The sequence below is a fragment of the Plecotus auritus genome, assembly GCF_963455305.1.
Source record: "Plecotus auritus genome assembly, chromosome: 8".
In the NCBI taxonomy this organism is placed as follows: Eukaryota; Metazoa; Chordata; class Mammalia; order Chiroptera; family Vespertilionidae; genus Plecotus; species Plecotus auritus.
In genome coordinates, this window is record NC_137782.1 from 106875783 (window position 1) to 106894920 (window position 19138).

Consider the following 19138-nt stretch of genomic DNA (forward strand, 5'->3'; position numbering starts at 1 on the left):
AGAAAAAGTTTGAAGCTGGAGCTGAGCACTTGTGGGTTCATGATACTATTCTTTCTACTTCTGATTTTTAAAAATTCCATAATAAAAAAGTTTTTAAAATAAAAACAAAGGTACTATTCATAGCAAGGTGCAATGACTGCGCCAGGCAGCAGTGTTTCTTCTCCCAAAGAGGGAACCCTACTGGACGCCCCACACCCCGGGGCCGGTGGAGGGTAGCGTGGCCGGTCCCCACCCTCCACCCTGACCCATCCCGCCAGGAGGGGAGAGGAGCAGACCTGGCCCCTCCTCAGGGGCGGACCGCCGCATCCTCCCCGTCCCCAGGCAGGACTGCTCTTCCTCTACCGGCTGGACCGTGAGGGGGAGAGATGTCCGTGATGGGGAGGAGGCAGTGGAAGCGCCCCGGAGTCGCACAGGTGAGGCAGGCCCCCATTTCCTGAGATCGCTCAGGGACGCGGGGGTGGATGGAGAGGATCGGGTTAGGAAGAAGGAACACACACACACACACACACACGCCTCCCTTCCTCCTTTTCCTATTCCTCCCACCCGGGCCGCCCGAGGGGCGGTACCCTGGTCCTCGAGGTAGGTTTTGGGTTGCGGACCCGGAGGACCGCGCCCTGGAGCTTGGCGGCTAGAGGATCCGACTTGAATCTGGGCCGCGGCGGTCGGTCGGGTGGCGGGCGCCCCAGCGGCCCCTCCCCGCTGCCCTCCCGCCCGTCCTCTCCTCCATTTCCTCCTCCTCCTCCACCTCCTCCTCCTCGCCTCCTCCTCCACCTCCTCCTCCTCGCCTCCTCCTTCGCCTCCTCCTCCTTCGCCTCCACCTCCTTTTCCCTTCCCCCACTCCTCCCTGTCCCCGTCCCCCTCTCCCTTCCCTCCCTCTCCCTCTCCTCCTCCCCCTCCTCCCGCTCCTCCCCCTTCTCCTCCTCCTTGTCGCCTCATCGCCTCCACCCCGCCCCCATCCTCTGGTCCCGCAGCCACGGCTCCCGGAGCCGCCGGCGCAGCGCCGCGTCGCCTTTGTCTTGGGCAGTGGGCGGCGGGCCGGGCCCAGCGCAGGCGTAAGTGGCGGCCGCGCCGCGGGGCTGGGCGGGGAGCCGGCGGGCTCGGGGGCTCGGGGCGAGGCGGTGCCCGCCTGGGGACGCGGGGAGCAAGAAGACGCGGGGCGCGGGGCTGCGGGGCGCGGGCAGGGCTGGGGGCTCTTGGAGCGCCGCAACCTGGCGCCCGCAGACGGGCGGCGTGGGTGCAGGTCCTGTCGGCTGTGTTTCTTCGGGCAGAGGCGCGGGGACGACGCGGCAGAGAGGACAGGCAGAGATGGAGAAGGGAGAGGAGCTGGCCGCCGTCACCACCGCCGCCGCCGTCACCACCATCACCAATCATCACCAACCATCACCATCACCATCACCATCACCATCACTGACTGCGCCCACCCCGGCCCCAACCTTCCTCCCCGCTCATCCCCCCAGCCACGCCAACTTGATCCGATTATTTCCTTTTCTCGGAGAGTACTTTGAGAAAGCGCCGGTCTTTCCCATTAGGAATGAGTGCACCTGCTGCGGGGTGTCCCGTCATCCTGCGGTTGCCGGTTACCTCACTTTTCCCGTCAGAAAAAGGGGCACAGTGATGCTGCTGCATTGCTCAGTCAGACCGAGATGGCCGCCCTGCTCTCCGCCTTGCTAACCCCGCTACTGCACGGGTTTCATATAAATTTTTTCTTCCACCTGGTAATGATGATGATGATGCAGTAGTGTCTTTCACTAAATTCGATAATCAGGAGTTTTACAATTTTCTCTCCTTTGATTTTTGAGTGTCAAAATACCGGTAGCAAATAGAGACGTAAGAAACGTGAAACTTTGACTAATACCAAATAATACCAAGAATAGAAGCAAAACGAGTACTTTTGTAGAAAAATCACCGGAGGGCTGGAGGCTACGACGAAGTGCCATTTTAGTGGCCAGTGGCTCTGAGCCTCGTGGTTTTGGACGCGTATGGTCCCCGCTGTCTTCACCCGCCTGCAGCACGCTTCAGTTGCTGGGTCTCAGACACCAGCACAGCCTGCCGGGAGCCAGCCCCGTGGGGGAGAGCAGGGACCTTATGGAAAGTAACTCAGAAAACAAGCTCCCAAGGCTCTGCCTTTGCCTACTGGTTAGGAAATGAACCTTGAACTCCTGTACTTTATTACGAATCCTAAATTTCCTGGCAACTTTCTGGAAAGTTTTCTTCCCCCGAAGTCAGGACAGCAGGGCTCCTTTCCATTCCGCACAGCACGTGGTCCCTCCACCCGCGAGAAAGAGCTGATCACACTGACCAGCAGTGATGCAGGCCCCGGCCAGCAGCTGCTGAGCCGGGTCACATACCTCAAGCGCTGAAATGTAGACTGCCCATCACCAACTCCAACCTCTCTAAGTAGTGAATGGGGTTTTTAAATCGTATATGTCGTTCTGTGAGAAATGACTTTGCAATCATTTCTTTCCCTTACAATATTTTGGGGTCTCAGATTCAAGTAAGGTGGAGTGGATCCAAAACAATCACATTTTCAAAACAAGGACTTAAAGAATTACTTCACAGTGCTTATAATTCCGGATTTTTGGGAAATACTTAGCATTTTAAGGAACTTTGCCTTTGGTTGTTACTGAATTTTACTGTTATATCCCACATGAATTGTTTTAGCCCATATGAATATTTATATCCCCATATGAGTTATATTTTAAAATAATTATTGAGGAGTGATTTACATACATAAAGTTCTTCAGGACACAATTGGATGAATTTTTTACCCATGTGTGCTCCATATAACCAGCACCCAGAACAGGGTGCCAGATATTTCGTCGTCCCAGTGTCCCTCATGCCCCTTCCCAGACATCACTGCTACTGATTGCTGTGAACAGAGAAATATCATTTCTTTCAAAGTAGTTCTTGAATAACTTCTTTTACCCACTCTCCCTTACCCCCAAAGCTGGTCGGCCCATTTCTTTAGCAAATAGGACAGTCCGAGCTCTGGGCCCAGCACTGCGAAGATAGGAGCCTCGCCCCGAAAAGGCAGATTCGGCAGGAATTAAACAAGTGGTGCTACCGCATGTGCAGGTTCCGTGTTAGAGGGACCCAGGCAGACCCTATCCTAACTTAAGGGGGGAGGGTTGTTTTGGTTTGTAAGGGGAGGGGGAGGCTACCTGGAGGATGTGAATTTTTAAGTTAGGAACTGAAAATTGAGTAGAAAGTAGCCAGCTAAAACATGCAGTAGGAGGGAAAGGAGTATTCCCGCTGGAAGGAACACCATGAGTCATGCCTCATGTTGACGTAAGAAACGTCCAAACCTGTAGAGAACTTTGATGAGTTTATTTGAGCCAAACTGACAACAATTACCAGGAAGCAAAATCTTAACTGATTGAGAAAATGCTCCAGAGAATGGCAGTTTTGCACCTTATTTTATACATTACAATCAAAGGAGGCGGAAGGGGTTACATGAAATTCATTGGTGATCAGCGAGGTGGGAGAAAGCAATCTCTGGGATTGGATAAAACAAAGACACATACTTCTTTTACACAGGTTGGTACAAGGTAGTGAACAGTTAACAATGAACGTGATAACAATGGGGATTTCTGGTCTCTGTTCCAGTGTAGTGGGGGGTCTGAAAAAAGGGAAATTATTCTAACATTCCAAAGGCATGTTATTGTAGATGCAAAAGGACAATAGACAGGCTCAGTGAAGGTAAAGATCGACCTTTGTTAGGGGCAGGACATGACTGCCTGCCGTGACTCACTTTCATTTAGGAAGTTTTATGTTCAGATAGTCCTGTGTAGTTATTTTCAGTCTCTGAGTTTGTAAGGCCACCATGTGGGTATATAGTCCCCTTTTCATTCACACTCAGAAATAAAGCATGGAGTGTTTGAGGAACAAAATTAAGTTGGAAATAATTAAGTACAGGGCTGGTGGAGAAGAGTGTGAAATATAGCTGAGAGTCAGTAGGGTCCCAATCAGACTAAATTTGTGTTGAGGGCTGTTTGCTCCGAGGACAAGGCTTCAATGCAGGGTGTGGCAGGATGGAATCTGACTTCCCAGCTGACTGCTGAGTGGTGGGGAGATTATATGAAGGACTGGGTGGGAGGCTGCCCTGGGCATTCAGGTGAGAGAGGGGTAGCGTAGACTAGACAGTGGCAACGGGAATAGGGGAAATGGATGGAGTTGAAAGAAATCTAGAAGGTGAAAACACAACTTGGTGTTTGACAGGTGAGGGTTCAATGGACACTTGTAAGGATATTGTAAGGATGAGCTAACACTTAAACGGGTACTTCCTGTGCACCAGGCACCATGCTAAATGCCTCCCACGTTAACTCAGTCCTCAGGGCACGCTGTGGGACAAGGAAGTAGTAGGTGAGGCACGGTCTGTGTTGGGAACTGAAGGCCTTCAGCACATGTAGCACACGCAGCACATGTAGTCTGGTCTTCTCTGCCCTCTGCCGCCCTGCAGTTTCCTCAGGAGTCACGAAAGATGACAGGACCTGCCCTCCTACGGGGCAGTTGACCTGCGGGATGTTCCAATACAACGTAGACTGAGAAGGCACTTTGTGATGCACACCGCACAGTACGGCATGGTGGGGCCCTGACAGCGCCCTCCCTCACCAGGCTGCCTGCCCAAGGGCCCTTCCTCCCATGGCCCCAACAAGAAGGCAGAGCTGCCCACGAAAGGGGTCTTCCCATCTTTATGTGCCTGGTCTCAGCTGCCATCTCAGCATCCTATTCCCATCTTAAAACCTAACTTTGAGTGACTCTGTTAAGCAAGACATTTGCACCCCAGCTGGGGGAGGGTTGGTACCAGAACAAGAGAGAACATAAAGAATATACCTTCGATGAGAAATGTGCTTTTAGTGGTGTCTGCATCTCTGTGCGCAGGCAATGGCCTGAGTCTCACTCCTGTGGAGAGAGAGACTGCTTCCGACTGCATTGCTGCTTCCTGCCAGGGGTCACCTACGACCGGGGATGGACACTTCTTCCCAGAGAGGCACGTGTTTCTGTCATCACAGAGCAGGGGTTCCCGTGCGCCTCACTCAGGTTGGGCTTGGTTCCTGTTGGCGGCAGGGTGCCTTTCAGGGGTAGTAACTGACCAGGACCCCAGGCCCCAGCTGCGAGGGGTGCGTGCCTAGGGTGAGGCACAGATGACAGTTGTTGGGATTAGTGGAGGAGAAGAGCTCACCCTCTCCCTTCAGTGGCCCCAGCCTCTCCTTTTCTACAGGAAGAGGCACAGAGGGAGGGCATGTGAATGACTGGCTGGGACTGTGTTTATGTTCATCCACTGGGAGTGGGAGTTACACACCCGCGGGCTGCAGCCCGTACATATCCTGCCTGTTTCGTGAGAATTCAGCTTATTTCCTTAGGAAACTGCTGTACCTTCTTTACAAAAGCATTGACTCTGCTGAGGTTCCTGCATGTAGTGCAGGCCTGAGAAATGTACACCTTCGTGTAGGAACGTTCATTTACCTGATGTCCACAACGCAATAACAGGAATAAAAATATAACTGAAATTAGCCTTATCAATAGCAAGTTAAAATCCTAATGTATGCCCTTGATAATTTTTTTCTCTCTGCTACAGCAAAGGAACAAAATGGATAAAACAAGAAAAACTTTCAGAAGTTCATTGCTGACTACTGTTCACATTCAACGGCCATGACTTTCCGAGTCCACAGGCAATGAATGGACAAGCAATCGTGTAAGTCACAAGAGCAGTGTTCTCCATCGCAGCAGGTTTTGTTAACTAAGTCTACTTGCCATGCGGAAAGCTTTCTAGAATGTTCTGCCTCATGCAGTTTCCCAAAGCCAGCATGTGAGCTGAAAAGAACATTAAATAGGAGCGGGGAACCTGGGTTTTATTTCTGACTCCACCTCTGTCTAAACGTCTGACACTTGCAGGTCATTGAATCCTTCTGAGTCTCCGTTTTCTCTTTTGTGAATGGGGGTGTGGAGAACACAATTGCCAGGATTCCCCCAACTCTGCAATGCTGTGACTCCATGGTCCTTCGGGTGCCTTTTTCCATCGCTTTCTCTAATACTGAACTCGACATCATGAGCTGTATGCTGTTGCCATAATTACCCACTAATTGAACACCACATGATAAAGTATAAAGTCACTACTTTTTATGTTAAACTATTTCATTATTTTGGAGGGAGGGCGGAGAGAGCTCTATGCATAAAGCTCTAATCACAGTAATATAGTACATTGGTTTATAGCTCTCTATTGCCCTATTTTATTGATGATCATAGCCCAGGTTTTTATTTCCAAGCTTTCATTTCCCATATTCCACACGTGCAGTAAGAGGCCAGCCCTCCCAAATGAGAAAGGATGGACTGAGGTTGTGAACCTGTTAGGAAGGGTCAGTGGGTGGGATGATGGGCTGCCCCAGCCCCACCCAGCTCTCATCAGTGAAAACCACCTCCTGGCTGGCCTGGGCTCCAGTCCTCCGCATCTTTGGCTCAAGGCCCACGGCAGCTCTGCCCCCAAAACTGTAGGAGTGTGTCACTAGGAGGTGCCACCCTGTGCCAAGCGGACAACATAGAAGGAAGCATCTTTCTAGAGTATATATTTTTCTCAGAAGAAATATAGCCAGATATTAAAAGAAACTCAACTTATCATGGAATAGAAAGCAAAACTTACATACATATCTATAATAATAAAAGTGTAATATGCTAATTAGACCGGAAAGCTGAATGACCTTCCAGATGTCATTCCGGATGTCCTTCCGGACGAAGCCCTGGAGGCAGGGGCCAAGGCAGAAGTAGTTAGGGGCGATCAGGCAGGCAGGTGAGTGGTTAGGGGCAGTCAGGCAGGCAGGCAGGCGAGCAGTTAGGAGCCAGCAGTCCTGGATTGCAAGAGGGATGTCCAACTGCCAGTTTAGGTAGGGATCAGCCCTAAACCGACAGTCGGACATCCCCCAAGGGGTCCCGGATTGTGAGAGGATGCAGGCCGGGCTGAGGGACCACTCTTCCCCCCCCCCCCCTCCTCACCCCCTGTGCACTAATTTCGTCCACCAGGCCTCTAGTTTATAACAATAAAAGCATAATATGCTAATTAGACCAGATGTCCTTCCAGATGACCTTCCGGACAAAGCAGGGGCTGCAAGGGAAGCCCAGGCCCCAGGTGCCTGCCAGCAGCCAGAGGGAAGTCCGGGTCCCAGAGGGAAGCCCGGGTCCCGGGTGCCAGAGGGAAGCCGGTGGCAGCAGCTGGGGGAAGGAAGGCCTACTCTTAGATGAATTTTGTGCATCGGGCCTCTAGTTTAATATCAAATAGAGTGCTTCAAAGAAATTTCAAGCAAATAGAGGTGAATTTGGGGTATTCACCCAGGCCTCATAAATGTTCTACTATTCATGGCACTTTGGTGGAAAATATTGAAAATTAACATTTACTGAGTGCCACAGACAATTCCAAGCATTAAAAAAATAACATGTAACACCTAAATATCATCAAATACACAGTCACTACTCAAATTTCCCTAGTTGTATCATTAATGTCTTTTTTGGGGGGGTTGTTTTTCTCATTAATGTCTTTTTAATTTAAAAATAAGACTCATACATTACATTATTTTAAATATATGTGTATGTATGTATATACGTGTGTGTATATAATGTACATAGAAGTTTAGTTCTATAACCTAATCTTGTCTTCTTTACTACTTTTTAATTTTTATTCCTCTCCCCTCACCCCTCTTCCCTCTGGCATCCATCAACTTGTTCTCTATATCTCTGGGTCTGTTTCTGTTTTGTGTTGTTTATTCCTTTGTTTTGTTTTTAGATTCCAAATAGGTGAAATAATACGGTGTTTGTCTTTCTCTGTCTGACTTATTTCCCTTAGCTTAATACCTCCATATCTGCTTACTTTTCATTGCTGAATAACAAATTATTGTATATTTATATATACCACATCTTTATCGTCCATTTATTGATGGGCACTTGGGCTTCTTCTATATTTTGGCTATTGGAAATAATGCTGCAGTGAACATAGAGGTGCATATATCCTTTTGAATTAGTGTTTTTGTTTTCTTCAGATAAATGCCCACAAATGAATTTGCTGGATGGTATGGCAGATCTATTTTTAATTTTTTGAGGAAGCTCCATACTGTTTCTATAGTAGCTTCACCAATTTACAGTCCCACCAACAGTGCACATTCTCGCCAACACTTGTTATTGTTGATTTGTTGATGATAGCCATTCTGACAGGTGTGAGGTGATATCTCATTATTTTAATTTGCATTTCCCCCATAATTAGTGATGTTGAGCATCTTTCCATATGTCTGTTGGCCAACTGTATGTCCTTTGTAGAGAAATATCTGTTCAGGTTCTCTGCCTTTTTTTTTTTTTTTATTGGATTCTTTATATTTTTGGTATTAAGTTGTATGAGTTCCTTATATAGTGTAGATATTAACCCCTTATAAGATATATAACTTGCAAATATCTTCTATTCATTAGGTTTTCTTTTTGTTTTGTTGATGGTTTCCTTTACTGTGCAAAAAATGTTTAGTTTGTTGTAGTCCCATTTATTTATTTTTCCTTTTATTGCCCTGGCCTGATGAGACATATCCAAAAAGATATTACTACGAGCAATGTCAAAGAGTTTACTGCCTATGGTTTCTTCTAAAAGTTTTATGATTCCAGTTCTTACATTTAAGTCTTTAATACATTTGAGTTTTATTTTTGCATATGGTGTAAGGAAGTGCCCCAATGTACCTTTTTCATGTATCTGCCCAGTTTTCCCAATGCTACTTATTGAAGAGACTGTCTTTAACAATTGTATATCCTTGCCTCCTTTGTCATAGACTAATTGATCATATAAGTAAGGATTTAATTCTGGCTCGCTATTGTCTTCCATTCTATGCATCCGTTTCCATATATCTGTTCTTATGCCAGAACCATACTGCTTTGATTATTTTAGCTTTATAGTGTACTTAGATTGGTTTGACATCAGGGAGCATGATACCTCCCACTATGTTCTTTTTCAAGATGGCTTTGGCTATTTGGAGTCTTTTGTAGTTTTCTATAAACTTTAGGATTAGTTGCTCTAATTATGAGAAGAATGCTATTTGTATTTTGATAGGGATTGCACTGAATCTGTAATTGCTTTAGGTAATAAGGACAATTTGACAATATTAATCCTTCCAATCCATGAGCAAGGTATAGCCTTTTATTTATTTGTATCTTCTTTAATGTTTTATCGTTTTAGAGTAAAGGTCTTTTATCTCTTTGGTTAAAATTATTCCTTTGTATCTTATGCTTTTTTGGTGCAATTATAAATGAGATTGTTTTCTTATCATTTGTTATTGGTATATAGAAATGCAACATATTTCTGTACATTGCTTCTGTGTCTTGAAAATTCACTGAATTCATTTATTAGTTCTAATAGTTTTTTGGTGTAGTTCTTAGGGTTTTCTATTAATAATATTATGTCATCTGCAAATAATGAGAGTTCTACTTGTTCCTTTCCAATCTAGATGCCTTTTCTTTCTTTTATTGTCTGGTTGCTGTGGCTAGGTCTTCCAATATTGTGTTGAATAGAAGTGGTGATAGTGAGCATCCTTGGCTTGTTCCTAATTTTGGAGGAAAAGCTTTCAGCTTTTAATCATTAAGTATGATATTAGCTGTGGGTTTGTTATATATAGCCTCTATTATGTTGAGATATGTTCCTTTTATACCTATTTTGTTGAGAGTTTTTACCATAAAAGGATGTTGAACTTGGTTGAATGCTTTTTCTGCATCTATTGAGATGCTTATATGGTTTCTATTCTTTATTCTTTATTTATTTACTAGAGGCCTGGCACGAAAATCGTGCACGGCGGGGGAGGTGGAGGACTCAGCCTGGCCTGCATCCTCTCACAATCCGGGACCGCTGGCTCCTAACCACTTGCCTGCCTGCCTGATTGTCCCTAACCCCTCTGCCTGCTGGCCTGATACCCCTACCTTGCCCCCCTGCCAGCCTGATCAACCCTAAGTTGCCCCCCTGCTGGCCTGATCGCCCCTAACTTGCCCCCCCTGCCAGCCTGATTGTCCCTAACTATCTCTGCCTCGGACCCCAGTCTGGCCTCCCTCTGCAGAAGGTGACCTGGTGGATCAGGGGAAGGCACTGCCCCCATTACCCCTCTGCTGCTGCCACTGCCAGCCTGAGCCTCAGCCCTTTGCAGCCTCCCATGGTTGCTTGAGCCTCGGCCCTTGCAGCCACTGCGGCTTTGTCTGGAAGGATGTCCAGAAGACATCCACTCTAATTAGCATATTACCCTTTTATTAGTATAGATTTATTTACTTATTTAATCATTTTTTAATTTTTCAATTACAATTGACATACAATATTCTATTAGTTTAGGCATACACTCTCATGATTATACATTATAAAACTTACTAAGTGATCATCCCGAGAAATCTCATACCCATCTAGAGGCCTGGTGGACAGATACTAGAGGCCTGGTGGACAGATTTGTGCACCAATGGGGTCCCTCGGCCTGGCCTGTGGGGATCGGGCCAAAACCAGCTCTCCGACATCCCCCGAGGGATCCCAGATTTTGAGAGGACAGTTCTTGGGTGACGCACCCTAGAATCAGGCTCCCTTCTCTCTGGTTCTGGGTGCCAAGTGACCGCAGCTTGGCAGCTCCTGCATTGAGTGTCTGCCCCCTGGTAGTCAATGCACATCATAGCTACTGGCTGGTCGCTTAGGCTTTTATATACTAGTATATAGATTATTGACTATAAACTCTATGCTGTACTTTACATCCCCATGACTGTTCTATAACAACCAATTTTTACTTTTAAATCCCTTACCCTTTTCACCCATCTCCCCAACACCCTCTTATCTAGCAACTGTTAAAATGTACTCTGTACCTATAAATCTATTTATGTTCTGCTTATTCATTTATTTTGTTTTTTAGATTTCTTGATAGATATGTATTTCTTGCCATTTTATTTTTCATTTTTTTATCTTTTTTTTCCTTCTTCTTAAAGAAGACCCTTTAACTTTAACATTTCATGTAATACTTATTTAGTGATGATGAACTAAACTAACTTTTTCTTGTGTGAGAAGCTCTTTATATGTCCTTCAATTCTAAATGATAGCTTTGTTGGGTTGAGTAATCTTGTAGGTTGTAGGTTCTTGCTTTTCATCACTTTGAATATTTCTTGCCACTCTCTTCCAGCCTGTAAAGTTTCTGTTGAGAAATCAGCTTATGGGAGCATCCTTGTAGGTAACTGCCTGCTTTTCTCTTGCTGCTTTTTAAGAATCTCTCTTTGTCTTTAACCTTTTGCATTTTAATTATAATGTGTCTTGGAGTGGGCCTCTTTGAGTTCATTTTGTTTGGGATTCTCTGTGCTTCCTAGACTTGTATGTCTATTTCCTTCACCAGTTTAGGGAAATTTCCTGACATTATTTTTTCAAAAAGGTTTTCAATTTCTTGCCCTGTCTCTTCTTCCAGCACCCACATGATGCAAATGTTGGTATGCTTGAAGTTGTCCCAGTGGCTCCTTATACTGTCTTCATTTTTTTAATTCTTTTTTCTTTTTGCTGTTCTGATTGGGTGTTTTTTGCTTTTTTTTATATTCCAAATTGCTGATTTGATTCTCGGCTTCACCTATTCTACTGTTGGTTTCCTCTAAATTATTCTTCATTTCAATTAGTGTATCCTTTATTTCTTACTGGTTCTTTTTTATGGTTTCTACTAGAAGCCCGATGCACGAAATTTGTACAAGGGGCTTGGCCCCCACTGCGTAACGGCTGCCTCGGCCCTTGCCACCATGGCTTCACCGGAAGGTCATCTGGAAGGATGTCCGGTCTAATTAGCATAGTATGCTTTTATTATTATAGATATCATTTTTCATGCTGCTGAAATTCTCACTAAGTTCCTTAAAGTTACCACTAAGTTCCTTGTAAATCCTTATGACCATTGTTTTGAACTCTATATCTGGTAGTTTGCTTGCCTCCGGTTAATTTAGTTCTTTTTCTGGAGATTTCTTCTGTTCTTTTTTTTTTTTTTTTTAATAAATCTTTATTGTTCAGATTATTACAATTGTTTCTCCTTTTTCCCCCCATAGCTCCCCTCCACCCGGTTCCCACCCCACCCTTTGCCCTTACCTCCCCACATTGTCCTCATCCATAGATATACGATTTCTGTCCAGTCTCTTCTTGCACCCCCCATACCCCTTTCCCCCTGAGAATTATCAGTCCACTCCCTTTCTATGCCCCTGATTCTATTATATTCACCAGTTTATTCTGTTCCTCAGGTTTTTAATTCACTTGATTTTTAGGTTCACTTGTTGATAGATATGTATTTGTTGTTCATAATTTTTCTCTTTACTTTTTTCTTCTTCCTCTTCTTAAAGAATACCTTTCAGCATTTCATATAATACTGGTTTGGTGGTGATGAACTCCTTTAGCTTTTTCTTATCTGTGAAGCTCTTTATCTGATCTTCCATTCTGAATGATAGCTTTGCTGGGTAGAGTAGTCTTGGTTGTAGGTTCTTGCTATTCATCACTTTGAATATTTCTTGCCACTCCTGTCTGGCCTGCATAGTTTCTGTTGAGAAATCAGCTGACAATCGTATGGGTGCTCCCTTGTAGGTAATTAACTGTTTTTCTCTTGCTGCTTTTAATATTCTCTCTTTGTTTTTTGCTCTTGGCATTTTAATTATGATGTGTCTTGGTGTGGTCCTCTTTGGATTCCTTTTGTTTGGGGTTCTGTGCGCTTCCTGGACTTGTAAGTCTATTTCTTTCACCAGGTCGGGGAAGTTTTCTGTCATTATTTCTTCCAATAGATTTTCAGTATCTTGCTCTCTCTCTTCTTCTGGCACCCCCATAATTCTGATGTTGGTATGCTTGAAGTTGTCCCAGAGGTTTCTTACACTATCTTCAACTTTTTGGATTCTTTTTTCTTTTTTTTGCTTTTCCGGTTGAGTGTTTTTTGCTTCTTTGTATTTCAAATCTTTGACTTGATTCTTGCGTTCCTCTAGTCTGCTGTTGGGTCTCTGTATAATATTTTTTATTTCAGTCAGTGTATGTTTAATTTCTAGTTGGTCCTTTTTCATATCTTCGAGGGTCTCGTTATATTTATCGGCCTTTTCTAGGATATTCTTGAAGAGCCTTATAACCGTGGTTTTGAATTCTATATCCAGTCGTTTGTTTTCCTCCATTTCTTTCGTTTGTGATCTTTTTTTTGTCTCCCCATTTTTCACTGCTTTGCTGAGTTGGTAGAGTAGCTTTGTGTGCTAGGTTTCCTATATGGCCCAGTGGGTCGGCCTCCCCAGTTAACCTGAGGTGGACACTCTTGGTGCACCCCTTTGTGGACTGTGTGTACAGCCTTGTTGTAGTTAAGTCTTGATTGTTGTTGGTATCACTGGGAGGAATTGACCTCCAGGCCAGTTGGCTGTGAGGATTAGCTGTGTCTACACTGGGAGATTTTCGGTGCTGGAGACAGCCTTATAGGATTAGACTTGCCAGATTGCAAAATCCTCTGTGCTCAGCTTGGAAGGGGTGGAGTCTCAGGGCGGGGCAGACAGTCTTGGCTTTCCGTCAGCCCTGCCCTTGCGCGAGTCTCCAGACCTCCGCCCTGAGACTTGCAGTTCCCGAGTTTCTGCCTTATAGTCTAGACTTCCCCGGTATTAGCGTGGGTCCCCAGGGGCTCACCCGGAACTGCAGTTCAGTGCAGTTGGAACTGGGGTTCAGTGCAGTCAGGAGCCCCCGACTCCCTTCCACCAGGGACAGCCTGTGGTAACCTCCGCAGTCAGTCTTTGTGCACACTCACACCTCCAGACCCCTGCTGCCGCGGCTCCCCTGAGTCTCCGAGTTTCCAAGTCTCCGGGTGCCTTTCTCTCTACCTGACAGTCCAAACTCCCCCTGTATGAGCCTGGGTCCACAGGGTTTCGCCTGGAACTGAGGTTCAGTGCAGTCGGAACTGGGGTTCAGTGCAGTCAGGGGCTTCTTTCCCCCTCCCGCCAGAGAAAGCCAGCCAGGCACTCCACCGCCCTTCCTCTCTGCGCGTGCGTGTCTCTGTACCTCAGCTCTTTCCGCTCCTTCTCCGTGAGCTTTCCTCTTTCCTTCTAGTTGTAGAATTTCCACTCAGCCAGCTTTCCTGTGGTTCTGGATGGTGTCTGTTCTATCTTTTAGTTGTAGTTTTGAAATTGTTGTGCGAGGCAGCAGTTTAGGTGCTTACCTATGCCTCCATCTTGGTTTCCCCCTCTCTTCTGTTCTTTCTGTTGGGACCTGTTTCTTTGTCTCTGCATTTTGGATGCTTCCCTATGTTTGTTTCTATGTATTAGGTAGAGCTGCTACATCTCATAAACTTGGTAGAGTGACTTTGTGTAGGGCCCAGTAGTGCAGCCTCCTTTGTCACCTGAACTCAGTGCTCCAGATGTGCCCCTGTGTGGGCTGTGTGCACTATCCTGTTGTAGTTGAGCCTTGATTGCTGTTGGTGTCACTGGAAGGGATTGACCCCAGACCAATTGGCTGTGGGAACTGGCTACAACTATAGCAGAAGAGTTGCTGTGTAGGAGTAGACCCCATGAAGCAGGATTTGCTTCAGCTCGGCATTGGTGCTCACCAAGTCCATGCCTTGAGTGTGCCACTCATGGAGGTGGTAGGGTTGTAATCCAGCCTGATCTGAAGCTATCCACCAGTGCCCTGGCTTTGGAGTCTCCCCAGAAGTGCAAGGTCGGCCACCATGTGTGCCCTGCCTCAGACTACCCAACATGAGCTACACAATGATCTTCAGATGGCTGCTATTTGTGTTGGGCTTGGAGTGCCCAGGAGAGGTCAAGCTATGTGAACCTAGGTGGGCTGCTGCTAGTGTTGAGTCCGGGGCACTTAGCAAGAGGTACAGTGTACATAGAGGCCAGATGCTGCTTGTTTGAGAAATTTTAGGAAAGTCCAAAGCATGATGCAAAAGAGGCCATTTGTATGGAAAAGCCACCGGAAACAGTTTGGGTGGGCCGACAAGTTGGGTAGGGAATCACCAGGGTGTGGTGAACGATATGGCATCCACCTGCTGGCTCTATTGGGGGGTTCTCAGAAAAGAAACAATGGCCTCTTCCAGCATTTTTGTCGGGCAGAAATCTGCCCCCCAGCTCTCAACCTGATGCCAGACAATTCAATTCCTATCTGTATGCCCCTGGCTCCTTTCAAGCTACTGCCCCTGTACTGGAGCTCAGAGGAAGAAAGTCTGAGTAAATCTTTGTGTGGGCTCTTTAAAGGGAATTGCCTGTGACTCTAGCAGCCCTCCATCTCAGCCACAACGCCCATCTGTTTTTACAGACAGAAGTTATGGGGACTTCCTGTCTCTGGAACCCTGGGCTTTGGGGCCTGGCATGGGCTGGTACCCCTCACTTCTCAGGGGAGACCTTTGCAGCTGATCCCTCCTGATTTTTATCCATAACTTGTGGGTGTGGAACCAGCCTGTTCCATGTATCTGCCCCTCCTACCAGTCTCAATGTGTCTTCTTTAAATCCCTAGTTGTAGGACTTCCATTAAGCTAGATTTCAGGTGGTTCTGAATGATGCTTGTTCTGTAGTTTAGGTGTATTTTGTTGTGGTTGTGGGAGGATTTGAGTACCACATTTATTTACACTGCCATCTTGACCGGAAGTTTCAATCCTTTATTTTGTTAACATGATGTATGTATATCATGTTGATTGATTTACAGATGTTGAACCATACTTGCATCCCTGTGATGAATCACACTTGATCATCGTGTAAAATGCTTTTAATGTATTGTTGAATCAGTTTGCTAACATTATTTTTGATAATTTTTATATAAGTTCATCAAGGATATTGACTTGTAATTTTTTGTAAAGTTTTTGTTTATATCAAGGTAATGTTGGCTTCATAGAATGAGTTTGGAAGCATTCCTTCCTCTTCAATTATTTGAAATAATTTAAGAAGGATAGGCATTCTTTCTTCTTTGAATTTTTGGTAGAATTGAACTGTGAAGCTGTCTGGCCCTAGACTTTTATTTGTTGGGAGTCTTTTTAAAAAACTATTACTGCTTCAATTTCATTGCTGGTAATTGGTCTGTTTAGATTTTGTATTTCTCCATGGTTCATTCTTAGAAGGTTATATACTTCCAGAACATATCCATTTCTTCTAGGTTATCAAATTGGTTGCCATATAATTGTTTGTAGTATTTTTTAGTATTCTTTGTATTTCTATGGTGTAGTTTGTAACTTCTCTTTTATTTATGATTTTATTTATTTGGACTCTGTTTTTTCTTGATGAGTTTGGCTATAGACTTGTTGATTCTGTTTATCGTTCCAAAGAATCTTAATTGTATTGATCTTTTATGTTGTTTTTTAAATTTCTATATTTTGATTTCCACTTTGATCCCATTTCCTCCCTTTCATTGACTTTGGGTTTCGTTTGTTCTTCTTTTTCTAATTCCTTCAGGTGAAAAGTAGATTGTTTACTGGGGATTTTCCTGTTTCTTGAGGTAGGCTTGTATAACTATGAACTTCCTTTTTAGAACTGCTTTTGCTCCATAGCATAAATTTTGAAAAGTAGTGTTTTCATTTATTTCAAGATAGATTTTTATTTCCTATTTGATTTCCTCTTTGATCCATGGGTTGTTTAGTTGCATGTTGTTTTGTCTACACATATTTGTAGATTTTTTTCCAGTTTTCTTCCTGTAGTTGATTTCTAGTTTCATGTATTATGGTCAGAAAACATGTGGGATATGATTCCAGTCTTCTTGATTGAAATTTAATTTATTGAGGCTTGTAATCTATGCTGTAGAATGTTTCATATGCAGTTGAAAAAAGTATATTCTGCAGTTTTTAAGATGAAATGTGTTATAGATGTGCTAAGTTGATCTGATCTAATGTGATATTTAAAGTCATTATTTTTTATTAATTTTATGTCTAGATGATTTATTCATTGATGTGAGTAGGGTATTAAGATCCCTTACTATTATTGTATTATTGTGGATTTCTTTCTTTATGTCCATTAATAACTGTTTCATATATTAGGTGTTCCTATGTTGGGTACATAGATATTTATGATAGTTATATCCTCTTCTTGAACTGACCATTTTATAATTATGTAGTCTTTCTTTGCCTTTTTACACATTTCTTTGTTTAAAAGTCTATTTTGTGTGATATGAGTATTGCTACCAGACCTTTCTTTTCATTTCTGTTGCATAAAATATTTTTTCTATTCCTTCACTTTCAGTTTGTATGTGTCTTTTGATTTGAAGTGAGTCTTGTATGTAGCATATTAATGAATTATTTTAATGCATTCAACTATATTATATCTTTTTATTGGATAATTTAATCCATTTACTTTTAAAATAAGTATGTACTTTTTTTGCCATTTTTTTTTTAATTTTGGGGAGTTGTTTTTATAGTTCTCTTTTTCTTCTTTTCTTGATCTCTTCCCTTGCTTGTGGTCTGCTGGTTTTCTTTAGTGTTTTGTTTCCTTCCATTCTCTTTATTCTTTTTAAAAAATGTATTTTATTGATTCAGAGAGGAATAGAGAGGGAGAGGTAGAGGGAGAGAGAAATGTAACATCAATGATGAGAGAGAATTGTCGATCAGCTGCCTCCTGGATACCCCATAATGGGGACTGAGCCCACAATCTAGGCATATGGCCTGACCAGGAATCGAACCATAACCTCCTGGTTCACAGGTCCATGTTCAACCACTGAGCCACACCAGTTGGGCTCTCTTTATTCTTTGTGCAGCTTTTGTAGGTTTTTGCTGTGTGCTAACCATGAGATTTATGTGTATAATTCTATATCTATATTTATTATGTTGTTAGGTTTTTAAGTTTGAATATATCCTATAAGGACTACTTTTTTACTCCACCTTCCATTCTTTATGTTATTGATGTAATATATTAGATCTTTTTGTGTTTTATATCTCCTACTTATTATAGTTTCAGTTGAGTTTGATACATTTTTAACCTTCATAATAGCTTTTTAAATGTGTGATTTACTATATTTGTTCAATATTTGGCTTTACTTGTGAGATTATTTTTCCTTCCTCATAGTTTCTTGTTTCTGTTTGTGGCCAAGCATTTTTATGTGCTTCTCTGTAGGTTCTATAATTACATGCATTTTGAAAATGAGGAATCTGAGGTACAAAGAAGTTAAATAATTTGTTCAGAGTTTACACAGCTAGTAAGCAGCAAGCTAAGACTTAAAATCCAAGCAGTTTCTCTCTTTCCTAACTTCTTTTTTTTTTTTAAATATGTTTTTATTGATTTCATAGAGAGGAAGGGTGAGAGAGAGAGAGAAACATCAATGATAACAGAGAATCATTGATCAGTTACCTCCAGCACACCCACTACTGGGGATTGAGCCCGCAACCCGGCATTTGCCCTGACTGGGAATCGAACTGTGAACTCCTGGTTCATAGGTTGTTGCTCAACTACTGAGCCACAATGACCCGGCTTCCCTCACTTCTCATGCTGTCACTATCCCTCGCACCCCTTACAGCAAGCATGTCAAACTCATGTGGCTGATAGGCCACATGCCTCGTCCTCTGCCCACGAGTTTGACATGCTTGCCTTACAGAGAAAGTACCTACATCCCAAAGCATGAACAGTCCATATTAGATATGACAGGTAGATCTGATGAAAGGTAGGGGAGCTTTGCTTAGAGGGTCTCCAAAGTTAACTTTAAGGCAAGCATGATAGATGTAAAATTTCCTTCGCTGGACTTGGAGGGAAGCCAAGAACAGAACAGAATCTCTTGAAACTGTCACATTTTCTAGAAGTAAACAAATGTTTCCCTGCCATACTTCCTGATTCCTGATGAAGCTAGTTTCAGTTTTGCCAATCACTGATGAGCCTGCTCTCCTTCCTGGACCACGGAGCCAAGAAATCTTGATTTTTAACAATAGGAGACACTGCAGAGACCATACATTTTCTCTTTACACTATGAAATGAGTTGGAAATTGGTTTAAAGACAGATGTGAGCAGAAAACTGTGGTTTCCAATGGAGAAAAGGCATTAATTCTGTCTTGGATGATCAAGAAAGGTTACCTTGAGATAATGGGCCCTGACCCAGCTGGGCAAAGAAGAGCATTACAAACAGAGGAAAAACATGAGTGAAGGCCTAGGATCAAACTGCACAGCATGTTACTGGGATCCAGAAATGGAGCATTTTAGCTGCAGCATCAGATTGTATGTGAGAATGGGAAAT

The 19138-nt window shown here is 43.9% G+C and overlaps 1 protein-coding gene across 4 annotated transcripts in view; it reads left to right on the forward strand.

Annotated features, from left to right (window-relative positions):
- Positions 1–344: 344 nt before the first annotated feature.
- The window catches only part of GPR45 (G protein-coupled receptor 45), a 119779-nt gene continuing 100985 nt past the window's right edge, over positions 345–19138 (forward strand). For 3 of the 4 annotated variants that reach the window (XR_013961494.1, XM_080685700.1, XM_080685699.1), the window contains exons 1-2: positions 930–1052; positions 5579–5695. The gene's annotated coding sequence lies outside the window, so the exon portion shown is untranslated. Of the gene's footprint in view, positions 414–929; positions 1053–5578; positions 5696–19138 lie in introns of those variants that run through there. The other variant, XM_080685701.1, reaches the window with a different exon arrangement.